The sequence below is a fragment of the Stigmatopora nigra genome, chromosome 3, assembly GCF_051989575.1.
Source record: "Stigmatopora nigra isolate UIUO_SnigA chromosome 3, RoL_Snig_1.1, whole genome shotgun sequence".
Classification (NCBI taxonomy): domain Eukaryota; kingdom Metazoa; phylum Chordata; class Actinopteri; order Syngnathiformes; family Syngnathidae; genus Stigmatopora; species Stigmatopora nigra.
Window position 1 is genome coordinate 10063433 of NC_135510.1, and position 18570 is coordinate 10082002.

The 18570-nt window shown below is 37.4% G+C and overlaps 1 protein-coding gene and 1 long non-coding RNA gene across 2 annotated transcripts in view; one reads left to right on the top strand and one right to left on the bottom strand.

The window, feature by feature from the left end:
* The window catches only part of LOC144193915 (uncharacterized), a 230871-nt gene that overhangs the window by 120937 nt on the left and 91364 nt on the right, over positions 1 to 18570 (top strand). Inside the window, exon 6 of the long non-coding RNA XR_013325789.1 lies at positions 4975 to 5061. This is a non-coding gene — a long non-coding RNA (uncharacterized LOC144193915). The remainder of the gene's footprint in view (positions 1 to 4974; positions 5062 to 18570) is intronic.
* The window catches only part of mafa (MAF bZIP transcription factor a), a 57554-nt gene continuing 46636 nt past the window's right edge, over positions 7653 to 18570 (bottom strand). Inside the window, exon 3 of the mRNA XM_077712575.1 lies at positions 7653 to 9898. The gene's annotated coding sequence lies outside the window, so the exon portion shown is untranslated. The remainder of the gene's footprint in view (positions 9899 to 18570) is intronic.

Consider the following 18570-nt stretch of genomic DNA (forward strand, 5'->3'; position numbering starts at 1 on the left):
AATACAATTTGTGTCTACAACAGGTGAAGGTCAGTGGGATGTGAGGACTTTTCCTTCATTACTTCATCAAATTCTATGCATGTCACCCCTCAGGAGCTATTCTCCGAGTGACGAGAGTGGCAGTAGGCCAAACAAACCAAACAATTCTAATATGGTTGGCCATTTTCCTATATAAAAGCATTGGTTAAAATATACCAGAAGAGCGAGAAAAAAAGAAATGCTTCGAAGACATTTTGAATTTCCAGTTCCAACGCTCTGCCATTTTGACCAAGAATGCTGAAATTATCAAGGAATTACCCCAATTTAAAATGACCAACTCAGCTTCTCTAAAAAGACAGATAATCAATGTCAGCATTTTCGTGACAATAGGTAGAAATGACTAACAGTAGTGAACTTCTGTAAGAACCATACATCTCATTTTGTACTTTTCATGAACTTCCTATACCGTTTTTCTCATCTGGTGTTTGCGGCTAAACATGAAAAAAACACTGAAGCGCTACTCTTGTTATTTCAAATAGTAATTTACACTGGTATGTGTGCTTTATAATAATCAATTGTATATGGTTCTAATACAAATATGATTAAATAATTAGTCTAGGATCAATATGTTATTGATTGCTATTCAAACAAGGGATTAGAGCTTTGTCTTCTCCCTGGGCACTTCAACATTCATGATCTTGAAGTGTTCGACAAGCTGACCAAATGACCTGTGCAACCTTGACCAAGTTTTCATCAATATATGATTTTCAAGAACTAAAGGGTTGTGAGAAAATACAAAACTTAAACACAGAAGCATTGCAACAGTTTTCAAATTACTCATGAGCCTCCTCACAAAATTGAGTCTGCTCTGCCCTTGCTTCTAAAACCTTAGCCTGCATAGGCTAGTCCAGCTTATTGTCGAGATGGATACCAATGTACTTGTATTTCAAAAGCCTGTCTCAACTCTACATCAATGAGCAGTTCATGGGCAATCTTTCTGATTAAATTTTAGATCACCTCAGTTGTCTTTGAAGAGTTCAGGATTACACCATTAGGCTACCACTATAAAATTGGAGGTGACTCAATCAACTCATCTCAGTTCATAAGGAACATTTCATTCGTTACTGATTAATTTTGAGCGAGAGAAAATTGATAACACTTGTATGATGTCTCAACATCTGAATTCAGTTTCAGAGTTTTTGAGATCCACCTGCCTTACGATATGCAACACATCGGTAGTTGCTCATAAGGTTTATCCTCTTATTTTCTCTGATGTACCCGAGTGTTGTGCCCTAGAGAGTGATTGTTACATCCATGAACAGTGACTCCTTCATGCTCCGCTGACTCTCGATTGCCATGCAAAGAGACATCAACGATCAGAGTCGATGTTTACACAACAGTGACTCAGTGTCGTATCTTGTGGAACAAAAGCAGATATGAACATCTGCGTGTTTCAGTTTGTAAACACTAAATATGGCATCATTTGCAATACAAAAGTGATTTGAATTATTTTTAGTCATTGTCTTGGTTCATTGTGTTGTAAATATTAGGTTCATACATAATGACTTGATTTGTTGTAATTAATTAACAATATTATGCCATCAATATTCAAAAGTTTTCTATAGTCATCCTTACTACCGTTGAAAATTAAAGGTATTTTTTAATCTATAAACAAAACCTATGTTTTTGTTCCCTCTTAACCTCATTGTTGAATGAGACAAAAACAAACATGCAAACATATTGCCAAATTTAACACAATGGGCGCCTACAAAACCCGCTGTTTTTCCCAGTTGTGCCTTTGTTTCGTGTGGGCTTATTTGCGGTGGAATCCATCTCTGTAAAGGATGCAAATACCTTGCTCTTGCGTGAATGAAGAGTCATTTACAATCATCACTATTAACTAGACCGTATTTTACCATTACAATAAGCGCGGACAATAGCATATATCCTTGTTCATTCACAATGCAGCAAGTGAATAGAATGCGTGTGCTTCCTATGTTCTGAGAAAATGCGCCGTATGAATCACCATCTCCTTCTGCACTTTGTGTCATAGATAATGTGAAGATGCAGATAAGTCCCACAATAAACTAATCCTTTCTTTTGCTAATCCTATTTCTATAATGTTGTAACATTGACAATTGAGGAGTATTATTTCTCATTCATATTACAACAATGTTTTAACAGTGAGCATTCAGAAGTGAAAATACCTTGGAATTCAGGAGGATGATAGCTCTGCTTGTGGTTACTAAATATCTCAGGCAACTAGAATGTGTTGTCTGAATATGCAGCTGAAAGACAGTTATTGCAGATGATTGAGATGATTATTTAGACAAACAAGATTTCAAATATATTACATGGCTGCTAACAGTAAATCAAGAGAGACATTCATAATTTAATTTTACAATCAAAATCACTGGAGTTCATGTCCAGAAAAGGATTGTACTTTAATACTATACACTAGTTAAAGTGTTCTGTAAGGGTTTTTTGTTTTTACCCTAACAACAAAACAAAGCTGCCTTCCACGGGTGAAAGAGCCACAGGCACATGAGATGATTTCAAATAACCAAACATAAATACCAATCCCCCAAAATCCTGATAAATTTGAGTGTAACACTATCATGATTAAGTTATTAAAATATTGTAGCCATGGACCTCATACATGGAGAGGTGAGTTTTATACTAAGAGATATTTGAAACGAGGCTACATTTATAATTTTGCTTGCAGTTTTAAAACTGCAAACTCTCCTTTTAAAGGACTAATTATGAAGGAGAGATCAAAAATGAAAGAATTAGCCTATAAAGTTGAAAAGCACTCATCTGTCACTCTTCTTCCAACAGTAATGCCGTTCTCTGGCCCTTAATGAGAAGAAAAACGACACCTTAAAATGAACTCCCCTACCTCTCTCTTTTTTATATGACTTGCTTTAATAAATTACTGTCTAATAAGAACTTTTATGATGGCAGCATATGTTGCTTTTTATCGGTGAAAATAATTGTGTTCTTAGATCACCTGCCTATTCTTAGCATGTGAATGAGACTAGCAGAGCACACAAAATGGTATAGTTTCACAGTGTCTGAACAAGTACTTCTCATTTGCTTCGTTACGCCTCTCGCTTTCTTTTTCTATTTCCCGATACACCTTCATAGGCACCCCCCCCCCCCTCACCACTTTCCACTTGACTGTTGCCTGGAGAGGCCTGCACTTGCATGCCAAGAGGCACTTTTAAATCCACAACAGCCTCCACCCAACATCTACACACACAGTCTTGTTTTTTTTAATTATTTTTTTGCGTTCCCATTGAACTGTGACACACTCCACTTGACAGGTGACACAGTACACTTGATGTTATCTGGTCCAGAGATTTATCCTCTTGAGTGATGAGAGACTGTCACTGCGTTGTTTATCAACGTTGGTTTATGAAAGTGAGCAGGACGGCAATGAATGGGATGGATGTGTTTTTCTTTTCTTTTTTCGGTGAAATCAAATGGTGAAAACATCTAATTAGACAAAATGAACAGATAGAATATTTTGATACAATTTTAAAATTGGATTTAACCTAATAATACTCTATGATAAAATCATATTCAATGCTCCATTTGTTGTTTTTGTTATAACACTACTAACTAACAAACTAAAGGCAATGCATTACCTAATCCAGGTACTTTCCTGACCGTTTTCCTATATTCATATCTTTTCTCCACACAAGACATGTGAAAGATGAAACAATAAAGAACAACACAATGATTATTGTTACAATAATTATTTATTAAAGTTAAAATATCTGTAGCACTGGTTAAAAATTAGACACTTCCTTCTACCATAAGCGCCTTTGCTTTAATGTTGTAACAATGTTCAAAATAAACACTCTGTGAAATCACACATTTTCATCCAACATCCTCCATTTCAATAATCAGAAAATGTCACATCCTAGGGCAGAGGCAATGTTTTAGGAACAAAAATTGAAATTATGACATTTTAATTGCCATTTACTCCAGCTTCAGGTTTTTTTTTAATATATGCATATATATTTATATGTATTTTATTTTTTTGGGCAATATTGCAACCTTGTTTCATTTGCCTCGTCAAAATAGCAGAACAATTAACTGCTGGTGATTTTTTTTTCTTTCCCCCGATGCTTGGCCATTATTTTCAACTTTTGATCTAAACTGGGTCCCATGGCATTTAATCAACTGTATAAGACTCTAAGAACCCCTTAATTTTACATCATTTGTATGCACATGTAGGTAAATATGTGATTTTTGTTTTCCTCTTGCACACTTTGAACACTAAAATGATTTATGGTCTTGTCTTGCCTCAGCCTTACCTTTATGAAACATACAAACATGGACTAATAATACAAGCACAGGACTGTAAATGTCAGACCGATGCATCAGTAAGAAAGAAAGATTAACAGTAAAGACATATCTTGTTGTTTTAATCATTTACAAACCATATGATTTTCAAATTTTCACGTTTTTTTTTTTTTTTTTCTTTTTCACCTTCCATGCCAATGAGAATTCCGGATTACAAAAGTACCTGAACAAATTGCTTGGATATTAGCATGCATAGGTATTTCATATTTACATCCTATTTACACACGTATGTGAAAGATGAAGCAAAAGTTTAGTTTTCCTTCCCACTGCTTGTTTCATTTATGATTTTAGAATAATGAACAAATGTGGCTTGCATTTTACACCACACATGCACATACATGAAAATAAAATACTTCACTGCATTAGCAATGATCTTTAACCCATCGAGTGTTACAAATGGATAGCTTCAGTCTATGAACGGCTGTGAATTTGATCAGTGTCACAACATTGCATAACAGAGTTTGTCTCTTTTATAACGCCAGTCTCTACACAGGGTACTTGGAAAAGTTAATTTATGATGTTAACTGTGCCGTGAAGGGAAAAGCAAACAGGAAAGAGCATGCACAGCACCGGGGAAGGACATTAAGCTGAGGCCATATCTTTCTCTCTCTGTCTGTCCAGTGAAAACATCATGTAAGAAGACACATCACCATCCATCATTGCGGACAAACTGAGAGGATCTTTCATTGGAGATCCGGCTATCAGCAGGTACACACCTTTGAAACCAGATTGGTTTTAGTCTATGGAAAATGCAATACAAGGAAAAAAAGGCATCGTTTGGAAACTTTTTTTTTCCTTTCTCTGTTTTTTTTTACAAAAACAAAAATGTTCATTTAAATAATAACACAGTGTCTTTTATATTTATGTACATTTAAATATCAGTTACCATATTAGTAAAAAAAAAAAAAAAGGAAGACGTGGATATAGTTAGCCTGCAGACATGATTTATGATTCATGGTTAGGTAACCTCCTCATAGTGTATTGCAGTCAGGAAATATATATTGCTCAGTAAGTAAGAAAATCATTAGCATCATATCCTCAGTTCTCCCCACAAGCACAGGTCCATTGTCCACACTCAGCCTCTCATATAGGCAGTGGTGCGTCCTCACAGGGGGTCCATAAACACTCGATTTCACATTACTGAGCTTGATAAAGGAGGCACGTGACTCCAGGAGCATGTTAATGTGCTTTCCCGAGAAGCTTATCTCAGACTGGGGTCACAGGGGCCAAGTGGCAAGGGGCTGATCGCCATTGCAATAAGACCCTAGAAGCGGTTAGTGCAGCTTACGACCCCTCTGACGACAACAGAGCCAGCCCAGGGCCCTCTTTTTTGAATAATCAAAGTGTTTATTCAAGCCCATGTGGGAAATAATGCACACCTTTACAACAGTATAGGGCGTGCTCAAATTAACCTTTTCTAACTGAGATGAGGGCCTATTGTGATACCAGGAGGCATAATTGTTGACCTGCAGCACTTTTTACAAATCCATAAATCCAGTCCTCAACATAAATGATTCTCTTCATTGAGATTGCCGGTAAGGGCTTTCATGAAATTAAAAACAGAGGACTTTGACCTGAATTAAAATATTATTGGGCCCAATCCCGCTAAATTCATTGTAGATTTTGATCGTCATTTTTGCATTCTCAGCCATTGTCTTTAAATGTGATGAAGACATATCGGCTGTCCGAACAATTTCATGCTAATGTAAGTGGTGTTTATATTTTAATAAGTATGTGTTAAACTAAAGCAATACATTAATAAATGAGATGAAACAATTTTCTTAGGTAGGTTGGCATGTATTAAATGCTACAAATATTTCACTTCTGTTAAACTGAAGGATTATGCTTTGTGCACAGCAGGGAGGACAGTATGCATCCCCCTTATCCTCTTTAACCAATTGACTCTACATTGTTCTGATTACTCTAAACAGGAGCAAGCCATTTTTACATGGTCTTAAGTCAGTCGCAGATAGCAGGAAGTCAATTGGATGATTTTTATAATACATTAGCTTCATCAATTGTGATTCAAAGTGTGAAAACTGGATAGCAAATCAAATATGTCGGAAACCAGACTGTACAGCTAAACCTCAACCACAGTGGGACTTTACGTGCCTACACCTTGCTTTTACTATATTCATTTAGACATCATGATTCCACTCATTAAAAACGATATTTCTTGCGAGCTTTGACCAAATTGCAATAGCATTACTCTCACGTCTGTCTGTTTTCATTCTGAAATCTTTGGGGGAAATTTCATCCGAGGAAGTGCTGTATTGGCTAATTGTTCACCCAAAAGCCAAGTGTATATCCCGCCAGAATATGGAGGGATGGTGGGCTTTAAAGTCTCTATCATTCATCCTCGGCATTATCTGTACCTCAGTCTTTAGCCTAAACACCTCATCTTCTGGACTCGCAACTTCTGTCTTTATGTCATGAACAAGCCAGCATGTCTTTAAGCATTTCAATGTATGCCGAACACAAATAAAGCTTCTAAATAGTAGTTTTTATGCCTGTGGGTGGGGATTAAGAGTAGAGCAATTGCCGCAAGCTGTCTCACGGTAATCCTTCACCTTTGATTTAACTAGTCCAAATATGTCTGACTTGAGGGTCACTGTTAATTCTTACACCTGGCCAGTGATCAAACACTTTGCGTCAGTATGACAGCAAACACATTTCAGTGATGATGTTAGTTTGAAAGTTTTTTGTTTAAAACTCAAATGTTCTTAAAGGTTATCCCATGTAGCCTGTGGTGACATTGATTGGGTGTTAAGTCAGATGGACATGGACTTCTGAAGTAGTTGAAAGAATGGGTAAAAAGGTATAATCAGATACAGGCCCCATAAGTCAATTAGCTGAAAGTGCGCTGGGCTCGGCATTATCCTCCATTCTGACTGACGCGCACTGTATGTACTCCAAGTATGGAAAAGAGCAGATACAACATTCAGTATCTTCATCTAAATGTGATTATACGCAGGATGGCCAAATTGGAAGACAGATCGATACATTGATTAACTGATGTTGGGAATTTAGTCAATCGTGGGGAGTTAGAGATTGTAGAAATGCGAACTCACAGAAGGGAATTTACCACAGTAGAGGACTGGATTCATACCATTTGTATCCCAACAGTCCACCCACATATCAGGTTAATATCCATTAAACATGGCCAACGGGTAATATATCTTTGACCTGTGATTACGCTAACAGCTTATTGTTTGCACAGTGAACAAACCCATCATACTGACTACCTGCATATATGCTGCATTGGTCTTAAGTCTTTGACAGCGAAAGGAAGCTCGTTTCAGTAGATATTCGACTTGGTATTAACCCGTGTTGCTTGCTTTTCCCTTTGCATGTTTAAATACATTGTGTACCTGGTCTTGGCCAAAATTTCCTCTCCAGCATTTATGTTGAAAAACCTCATTTGATATTTGTGTTTTGCACGGTAGCAGGAAGCATTTTGTAGTACATAATGAGTCATGAATGTAACCTCAGTTTCAAGCAGAGCACAATGTAAATGTCACACAAGACGACAGTTCATAAGAGCATAGCAGCATAACATACTTATAATTATAAGTCAATGGGGGTTGTCAAGCTCATTGAAATTGCTTTTGATCACAAAGGACACTTTTCAGAGTAAACGGACCAACGTTGTACTTGACAAAAGATGGACACTGTATACTTTCAGAACCCTACTTTGGTTTTGGACTTCTCTGGCAACGTGTCGACTCACTGAGATGTACAAATCCCTTTCATGTTGAATGAATGGACAGCTGCTGGCAGAATGCCCTGTACCACTTTGTAAGCTGCCATTTAATTGGCGCGCCCCAGTTTGCCTTCCTTTTTCTCTTCCCCCACCCACGCTCACTGTGTCCAGGTTCTATAGGACATCAAATGTGAAGTTATGTGTCCAATATATATAAAATAAATAAATTAATGAAAAAATAAAAAGTTGAAGACCCCTTAACACTGCTACTGCCTGTTTGGCAGAGTTGTGATACTCACTATTGGATTTGCTCACCTAAAAGTACATGAGTTGTAATAGTACTTGTGAGAAAAAGTTATGACGCTTATCTAGTGATCTAGTTCCAACTCAACATGCAGCATCTCTGGCTATACAATATATAAATACAATACTGTACAGATATATACAGTGGTATAGTTGAGCTATGCTGTGTTTTGGGTGGGAACCCATGATCATGTCTTAGCTTATTTCACTGAACACCAAAGTGAATCATTGTTATATGTTCTCTCGTGCCTCTAAATTGTGCCAATGAAAACGGTTCTCATGTCATGCAACAGGCAAGCAGTCTGACTCTCTTGGAAAAAAGTGACAGAAGCCTCTGTGCAAATCACTTTTTGAGAGGTAGAGGGATTAAAATGATGGAAAACTGGTGTTCAGTTCCCAATTGACCATGTAAGGTTGTCTCTCCACCGGTCTTGGCATCTTATTTGTCCATACGTTTGGTTATCAGGATGATCCACATAGTACAATGTTGTCCTGGTTAGTATGCAATCTATGAGGTGTATTTTTATTTAATGTGGATGAGCTCACTAACAACCATGCAAGACGATACACGTTGCTTCTGAAATGGGACGTGGGCCGCTTCAGAAAATACAAGGGTAAAATGGTTGGACAAAACATCCAAATAATATTTCTATAGACAGAAATGTAACTTTTTTTATAAGCCTCATTTAACTCATGAAACACATACTATGCTTTCATCTGTGGCTTAATTTTTTTACAGGTAAAATGTTTTGCGATGTTTCTTTCCCTACAAATGCAGTACCTTTACCTCTGGCTAAGCTCTTGAATGCAGTCTAGCAGAAACACCTTCATTTTAGCAAGTTTATATAGAAAATAACTTAAAGTTTTGTTAGAAACCATTACTAAAATATTCACGCTTGATATTGAGATCAATACAACTGAAGAGCTGCAGTAATACAATGTGTTCTGTATAGTTTTTCATGCTTTTCTCCGCCTCTATTTACATGTATTAAAGTGGATGCTGGAGGGAGAAAACCCGGCCAAGTAATAATTGGAAGCACTTTTGCTTTTTTACAGTCCCAATAAGATGACAAGAAACGATACTGGAAATGATAATTACATGGTGTATGGAACAAGAAGGAAAGTGGCTTCATGTGGAAAATGGGAGGCCATGAGGACTATACACAGTCATGAAGGTTTATGGGATGGTGAGAATGACTTGGTATGTGGCCCGCATTAGGAGTGTGGGTACATTTTTATTATGAGCTATTAACAGAAGCATGCATTTGTCAAGTTAGTGTCGAAGGGAAAATAGTCCTCCCGATGCTGCTGCTGTCTCTTGACTTTATTCTTTTTCTTTCATTTTTCTTTTGAATTTTGTAGAAAAAAGCTGGAGGTAAAATATTAGGGAAGGTGTCATTAAGTAGAAACTCCAAGGGATTTCAGCAGCTCTGTCTTTCGTTCCTCCAGTGAAGACATTTTTCAATGTTGTGCTTTGTTGTTGTCTTCATACGATTGGCCTGTTGCTCATATGTCCTTACTGCTCAGTTGTGGAGTTGTCTGAGAAAAGAAAAAAAAGAAGAGGAGGGGAAAAGCCAGAAAAAACACTGTAGTTATTGAAGATTGACTCAGACAACCGCACTCTCACACGTGTGTGGTGCTTCCATACAACGGCTATAATGTGAATCATGAGGAACAGAAGACCACAATATGAGCTGAATGGTACTTTTGTCTCCACATGCAGAGCTTATAGTGACACACAGTGAGTCACGGTCACATTATATAAGGAGAGGGGAGGGCTCTGCTGTCACTGATGCCAATGTAAAAACAAAGTCAGAGTGACCACCATGTGAGTCTTCATGGCGAGCCTACTTGGCAGAGATTCAGACTGACAGTGTCGTCTGCATGGGGGCTGACTCTTCAATCAGATTCAATTAAGGCCAAAGGTAGACAAGCGTACTGTACGTTGAGCCTACTCCAAAGTGTCTTTGTATCAACTTTGTTAACCTAATGATGGAGGTTACGCATACACTACGTTTATTGGAACAAAAAAAGATGTGTTTAATTGTGAATATTTAAGGGTAAGCAATAATCTTTTGCGGCACTCTCATTGGGGTCACAGTAAATAATGACAGCATTGCATACATCTAAACAAATATATTTTTATTTTAATCATAATTTTATTGGTGAGTTGCTTTGCATTTTATGAGTAATTGAAATAAATCTACATAATAATATATAGAGACAATATAGATGTTCATATTGTTTTCAAATTGCAAAGAATGTCTTTAAAAATACATCATTATTTTATTATTGTGACGGAATATATTTTTCCAGCCACTGATTCATGGATTGCTTCTTATAATAAGGATCATTCTCTGAGGAATCCAAACTCTTCTTGCAGCATCATGAAGGGACTACTGTAATGACTGACTTAATACGTAGCTTCAACTTAGTTTGATCTTGTTTTGCGCCATAATCTGTTTTTCAGTCTTTCCAACTTGGCACTGCCCTTCGCTCTTTTGCCATTTTAGTCGTCGTCGTTGTTGTTGTGTTATCGATACACTCATGTCAGTTGTCACTCTCAATGTGACTCTACCACTTAAACCACAAATTGCTACTGCTCTCCACCACTGCATTGTCCACCTTGTGCACAGCAGAGAGCCATGTGAGCCAATAACCTCACCGCAGAGATCATCACAGCCATTGCCTGGGGCACGCTAGATCCACTCTGAAAGAAAAAGCAGCAGTCAGGACTCCACGGCTCTTCAAGACTCAATGTGGTCCCAGGGTGTGTGATAACAGAGTATGTGATGGGAATGCGAGGCCATTTGGACCTGCAAACCCAGGTGTTAGCACTTCAGCTCACCGCCTCATCAATAATTGACAGAGGCAAACCAATCAGAACAATTTGCTCCCCACAGCGAAGTGCTACAGCAGCCTAACACTGGTGAATCATTAATGAGGCAATTAGCAGAAATGGTTAGGCAGTTTGCCCTCACTGGCAACGTTCTTGTGACGCAATTGCAACAAGTCTCTTCGTATTGGCACTGCAGATGATGGACTGATGGGCTAGCCAATGCAAGCTGAAGCAATTAAAGAGAGACAAGATTTCTTCAAGATGGGGCCAAACCACCTTAGACTGCAACGTAACTTGCGGTGATGCCAGTTCTCCATCTGTTGACCACAGCTCAGAGCGCCAATAATGGGAACCAACCCAATTGGCTATTACCATGGGAGATTGACCTTTATTGGCGGTTGTTACCATTGCACAGGCCAACAGATGCTGTCTCCTGGGTGATTCAAGTGTGGGAGAGCCTTTATGGACATAGATAAAATCGACCTCAGTGACATCACTCAAACGTGAGTGTGGGGGAAACAACAATAACAGCAAAGATGGCGTTTGCCTTTGAAGAATAGAGATCCAAGATTGCTGTTTGAGAGGAAAATCAAAGCACCCAGGGAACTCCGCACAAAGCTTCATGGATTGGCTATATTGGAACCATTTTATAGTTTATCAATGCTCCTCCGTATGCTTTCTAGTACAGGCTCAATTAAACCAGCAACCTTGATCTCAGGAACAAGTTCTACAAAAGCAAAATGTTGAAGGAATATTTACAAATCAGATGTAAGCTTCCTTTGCCTAGTTTTACAATTGTTGGATATTAGGCCAAAATTTGAATGATTAAAAAAAAAAATGAAATCACTCAGCACATCTAATGAATTTGATCAACTGTCAATCAAATACCATTAGCTACAATTTCAAAAAGTATGTTCTATCGGGTGATTCAAGACCGGCAAAGATGGAATGAAACCTTAAAAATAATATCTTAATTTGCAGTCACTTTTGTTGTATGTTGCAATTGATGAATTACTTAGAAAACCTGGTGCACATCATTCATACCAAGCTGGGTCAGTCTGTATTGCTGATATGGACACTTGTCTTTTTAATGGTTGCTCTCCACTTTTATTGCTCTCTCCGGATGCCATTGGTGAAAACAGGAAATTTGCAGGCTGGCTTGAGAGAGTCATAACCCTGTTACCTTTGTGTTTAGAGATTAACATGTAATTAAGATGGCAAGTTAATATCTACTAAACAGTAGGATGAAATACTAATAATAATTTCCTCGTAGGGCATTAACCTCGCGTCCTGCACATGTTTTTCTTTTTCAATAGGTAACATAAAGTTTCTCTAGCAAAATACGTGTTTACCGTAAATTTGAATTACCTATTGTTTTCCTTGCTTAAAAAGACCAGAGACTCCTGAATTTAACAGCAACAGCCTCTCACACAAAGCTCCACCCTCCCTCTTACCCAGCATTTACTAGAGGAAGAAAACGAGGGGATGTTAAAAAGCTTTAATGGCCTTTTTATTGTTTAAATTGTACTCATCAAATACATAGCTATATCAAACTTTGGTCGACCTCATTCATGCTTTCAAAATGTAGTTCTGCTCTAGTGGGTTAATTATTGATGCTGGGCACAAGAGCATGCTGGCAGTACGTTTTTACTCTTTTGCTGATGCTTTGTCTAGTATTGATAATCTTTTTCAATCTGATAAGCCTGCAAAATCTTGATCTGTGAAAGATGGAAAAACACATCAGGAGTATTGGAAATCTAATACAATAATAGGGGAAGTGGAAGCTCTATGATTTCATTGACATTCATAATGGGGATATGAAAACAAAGGAAATATGTTTGTCAGGATGATTTATACACTTTTTGTCGTCGAAACAAAGTGAATAAGGATTAAGGCATGCCAGAATAATAATAATAATAATATAAAACATAAAATCTTGAATTTTGAAATGCAAGTGCGTTCATGTTTTTCAATTAATTAAAGTTATGTTTATTAAGGAAAGGTAAAATGTATGTACAGGAATTATTTCTCAGCAAAGACGAGAATATTCATATTTCATATTTACATTTTTTGTGTAGCTGATCATTATCGGATACCTTTTTTGTTTCCAGGCCACTGTGTCTAGTGAAGTGTGACTCAGTGAAACACTGCGGAAAGCAGTCGTCATTATTTAACGCATATTTTATCTATGAGGAAAAAAAACACTGTGGAGGAAACACTAATCAGATACACTGCATTCATCGTTATTCATCAAATATAGATAAAAATTAAATGTATACTTGATGATTTATGCAAACAAAATTCCTTATCTTGTCTAAAGGTTTGACTGGGGGAAATCATTCAAGCAAATTTGGGGGAAATTCAAGTAGTTTTGATACTTTTCTTATTAATATTATTATTATTGTTCAATTCATTTATTTTAAACATTTTGCAAATTACTTTGTTCATTTTCTATATTGTGTTGTAATGTTTTGAAAGGGGTATTCATACATATATTCATAACCATTTGCAACATTCTTTATTTAAGAACATTGTGGTGTCTGTCAGGGAGAAAATAGTCAAATGTACCTGCGAGAAGCGAGATGACATTTTAAACAGGCATTAAAAAAGCTCAATGGATCATCTGTCAGCTTTAAACAAGAACAGGTTGAGCGAGACAGGCAAAGACAAGGTGTTCAAAAGAAAAATAGAGAGATGAAAGGAGAGTGCCTATGATATACAGTATCCCATGAAGCATTGTGACTGCTCAGAGGCTGTGGCTGGACAAAATCAGATATTGAGAATATCTTATGTGATGCACTGACAAGTACACTTTAATACTTTAGCAATTCAAACGGAAACAGGTGGATGCTTCTACATATTTTTGGAGTCAAATATCCACATTTAATTTAGTTCATTCATTAACAGATTAGCACTTTTGCTTTTCCACCCAAAATAAACAAGTGGCATTCACAGGCCACTTCTAAACTTCCCCGCTACTTCAAAGTGAGGGTTTTGTCACGAGTGGGTATACACGCTAGCGAACAGAGCCGCCTGTCCTCTCCTCTTCCAGGGCACCATAATGTTCGCCTCTGGAGATCAATACCCATCAGCCTGCTAAAACAAATACATTTATCAAAGCCTGATAGGTGTGTTCTACACCTCATTGCTACAGCGTGTTACATCTGATTTCAGGCCCAGATACTACTGAACAGCATCCAGCAGCTGGAGACGCTCCTGCCAGGCTGTGCTTGTGCGTTTCACTTAAACTAGTCGCATAACACGCAACGTTGTTTTTGAGCAAGATGATGACAGGCATTATGACTCTGGCTGCCTGTGTTCTCAATCAAGCAAGCTCTGTGGCATTTAAAATTTCATCAGAGGGAAATGTCCCTTATGTCCACCCTCTGCTGCAGATAAAGAACAGGCGTTTGAGTAATTATGGTGCATTATCGCCAAGGAACATTTCATTGCCGCATTTTAAACTGTGTAGTGAGCAGTGACAAACGAACGACCATTTTAATTCCTATCAGGAGGCAAAACACATTGCCGCAGCCAATGAAGTCAACCTTCGCATTCTGCCTCTGACGGCGACCATCTGGATGGAATAAAGTTTTTTCCCCTTTGAATCAACAGCTGTTGAGGAATTTCACAGCAACACTTAATCTTTATATATTCCTCCTTTTATTCTTGCACTTGCTCTACAATCAACTGCATTTGTCATGCAGTTTAATTTTTACGCCAGATTTGATCACAGAAAATATAGGGGCAAGCCTCAACATTATCAATTGTCCAATAGCCGTAGGCAGGTCAAAAATAGAAACGTAAAACCCAACCTTAATTAAATATATAACATCCCAAAAGTATTATATACTTGTACTATATAGCCTTATGACATACAATAAAATTTGCCGACATTCACTCTTTCACTGCACAGAACGATTTACGTGTAATTCACAGTGCACATCCAAGTGATGGCAGTTAAGATAGCCAAACTTATTTTCATGAGTCATGAAGATGAGTGTGATTTTGCAACGATGAAAACTTGAAACAAATAGTCAATAAAACAAAGGGAATACAAAATTAGATAAATCGCACATGGTGGCAGTTTAAATTCCGGAGTATTGGTAATGTCCGACGGGCAAATTGTGTTGCTACCTTAGTATTTGACTCGTAAACCTTCTCAATAGCGTCATACAACATATACCACGTTAACTTGCACTGATTACGCAGTACTCATAGACACAGAAGAAATATCCATCGTGGATTCAGTTATGATTTGGGTTTATGTTCAGAAATGTAGTCATAATTATTGGAATATTTTCAATCGGAGGTTTTTCTGACCAACAGTTTTTGTCTTTCTTTTGTGTTTTGTTAGGTTGAGTTCACGGCTATTTCCTTGTTATGCTTGTGTGGTGTCATTCCTGTTTGTTCCTCATCGTGTCTGGTCTTTGAGATTATCAATTAATGGCATCTGTTGTTCCCATTTCCCTCTGTAACTGGCCAATCATCTTCCTCTCTTGCTCACCAGCTGTATCTTGTCACGGTACCCCTGTATGTGTATTTAAGATGACACTTTCTGTTCAGTTTTGTCGGTCCATTGTTTCTGTCAACATCTGGTTTATGTCAAGTCATGTTTCGTTCCCCGCTCCTGTCTATAGTACACTTTGGTTTTGTTTGCTATGTTTTTGGGATTCAATTTTGTAATTTAATTTTTATTTTTTCTCTAAGCACTGATCAAGATTTAATTACAGGAAATTCAGAGTTAACAGTAAAAGTTTCACACTAATTAGTGAAGCTGTTTTTTGTAAAATAACGCAAACAAACTAATTATGCTTAAAACCTTAACCTATCTGGCACTGATAGCAATCCAATATGAAAATTCTATGGTTCCCTACATCTTCCCTCTTTCTTGTCCTCTCTCACCCACTTGCTGCGATCGAAGGCTTGACCGTGTCTGTCAATCTGTCAGCAGCTGACAGTTTTACAACACATGCACTATACTGATGGTACCATCACTCAGTAACGATTGAGTTCTGCACTGAAACCTAAATAAGAAAAAGTAAAGGAGTAAATAGAGAAAAATATATATTTTGTAACAACTGAAAACATAGAGGCAAAGCTGAAGAGTTCAGTTTATGTGTATCTGTTTTTTTTAAATTTTATCTCAGATTTTTCATCATTGTCAGTGTTTTGACTAACATTTCCCGCTGTGGAGGTGGAATCATCAGTCTTGTCTTTCCACTGCCCAGTGAACAGTTTGTTCCGTTCCATTGGCGACACTTAATGTAATCGCGGACTACAATTACAGAGAAAAAGAAATACAAGACCAAGACCAACCAAATCGAGCACAACATCTTGTCACAGCTTGCTAATTTATTGTCCTGCAGTTTTTCCGTTTTCTATTACACAGAGAATCTTACAGTGGAAAGAATATTCTATTATTGACTAGAAACATTTTATTTTTCAACCTGCAACTATGGGAATCATCCAATTATGATGGGAAATATTTCTGCTATTTAATAAGGAATATGTTGTTTAGTATACCTCAATACAATATGTACATTGTTTTCTTAGGAAAGAAACACGGTACTTGCAAGTGATTGCCTAACTGAATTAATTCTCCATGTTGAGGGCCAGAATAAATTGTCCTTGTTATTAAGAAGAGGTGCTACTTATGATACAAAGTCCTCGAATGTTTCTGGTAGGTCTCTTGAAACCATATTCTTTAAATCTATTCTGACAGTTGAAGACATGATGGAGACGGAGCTGCAAAATTGATTGTGTCTCCTGCCTTTTACTTCCCCTTCTCTTCCCCTACCTCTCTTTGTCCAATCACTCTCAGCCTTATATATATTTCCTCCCCCATCTATTTCCTTCTCTGTTTCTCCTCTCGTCCCTTCAATGCGTGGAGCGCAAGTTGTCAGATTATTTCCCAGCAGACACTGCACAGTGTGACAGAAAAATGGAGCATTATATCACGATGACACCTCACTGCCTCTAAAACTCCCCCTCCTAATGCCAGTACCACCCTCAGTCACCCCGTAGACAACATCAAATATCGCCAGGCCTTTTTGATCACTTAAAAGGCTTGTATTAGGAGAAGAGCCGGTGCTTAAACAAAAGCAAATGCAGTGTTTCATCTGTCAAGTTTGTCAGTGGGCCATATGTGCGTTGTGAGAGCTTTTCATATCACATGTGAAAGTCTAAAGGCTCTCCATCAGAAATGGCAGCCTGTAGTCCTGACTAATACACTTTATTGGAGTTTTTTTTAACACTCTCAAAACCACAATATAAGAATCAAATGAAAACCAATGCATGTGTTGTAATTTATACACTATATATTTAAGAGTCACTCAGGCCAGGCCCTTTAGTATAAAATATATATGCGTTCACGGGTCATTCCAGAATGGACATTTCTCTTTCTCTCCCCCATACAAAAAAGTCAGTAAATATTTTATCTGTGGTCACACCTAAAAATAAAACAAAATGAAGTGAATCATTTTTTACATGTATTTATTTATTTTTTGATGAACTAAATAAGTCTGGAACCACCTAAAACCCAACGTTTCCCCTAAAATCTACAATGCCAAGGTCTGTCTGTGCTTCCTAAGCCCTATAGCCGAAAGTATTGCCGTGAGTCTGCATCAGGGAATTGCAGTTGGCAGATTTAAGACAAATTAAGAACAATTGGGGTGAAATAATATGACTAACGAATATTACTCACTAAACTCATTAGGTCAATAGAAATTATCAATTTGTAACCCTGCAATTATCATTGTATTTCCCATCATATAATGAGTAGGAAGAATGATGTTAATGGTATAATTGGCTGGCTTCCAGAAGAGGGTGTATAGACGCTTGATAGCTCTACTTTTTTCTTTAAATCTATAAATCATTTCAGTGCATATTTATTTTAATATATGACTGGCCGCAACACAGCAAGTGTGTTGTTGCATTCATTCATCATCCAGTGCTGTCATCACAAACATATCTAATGTATGTTAAAGGTTGATTGTTGACCTTTGTGGGAATGCGTCCTTTGATCGTATTCCCCAAATGTTTTATCTTAAATAGCTCTTAAAGTTTGTGAAAAAATGTACCTCATATTTGGAATAAATCGTGCCCACTTGGTGTTTAACAGTTTTTTTCACTTTAACACAGAAGAAAAAATAAGAGGCATAACTATCCAAATTCAAAATAGGTTTCTCTCAAGATATAAGTTCATCAGTCATTAGACTGACCATTCATAACATACCATCACTGTGAGCTTTCTTCAGCAACCATTATTTATGCACATTCAATGTTCTTTTTCCAAAATACCCTGTGGTTAATACAATTATAATATGGTACTTTATTCAGATGCTGGATGAAAGCTCACATTGTGGAATGT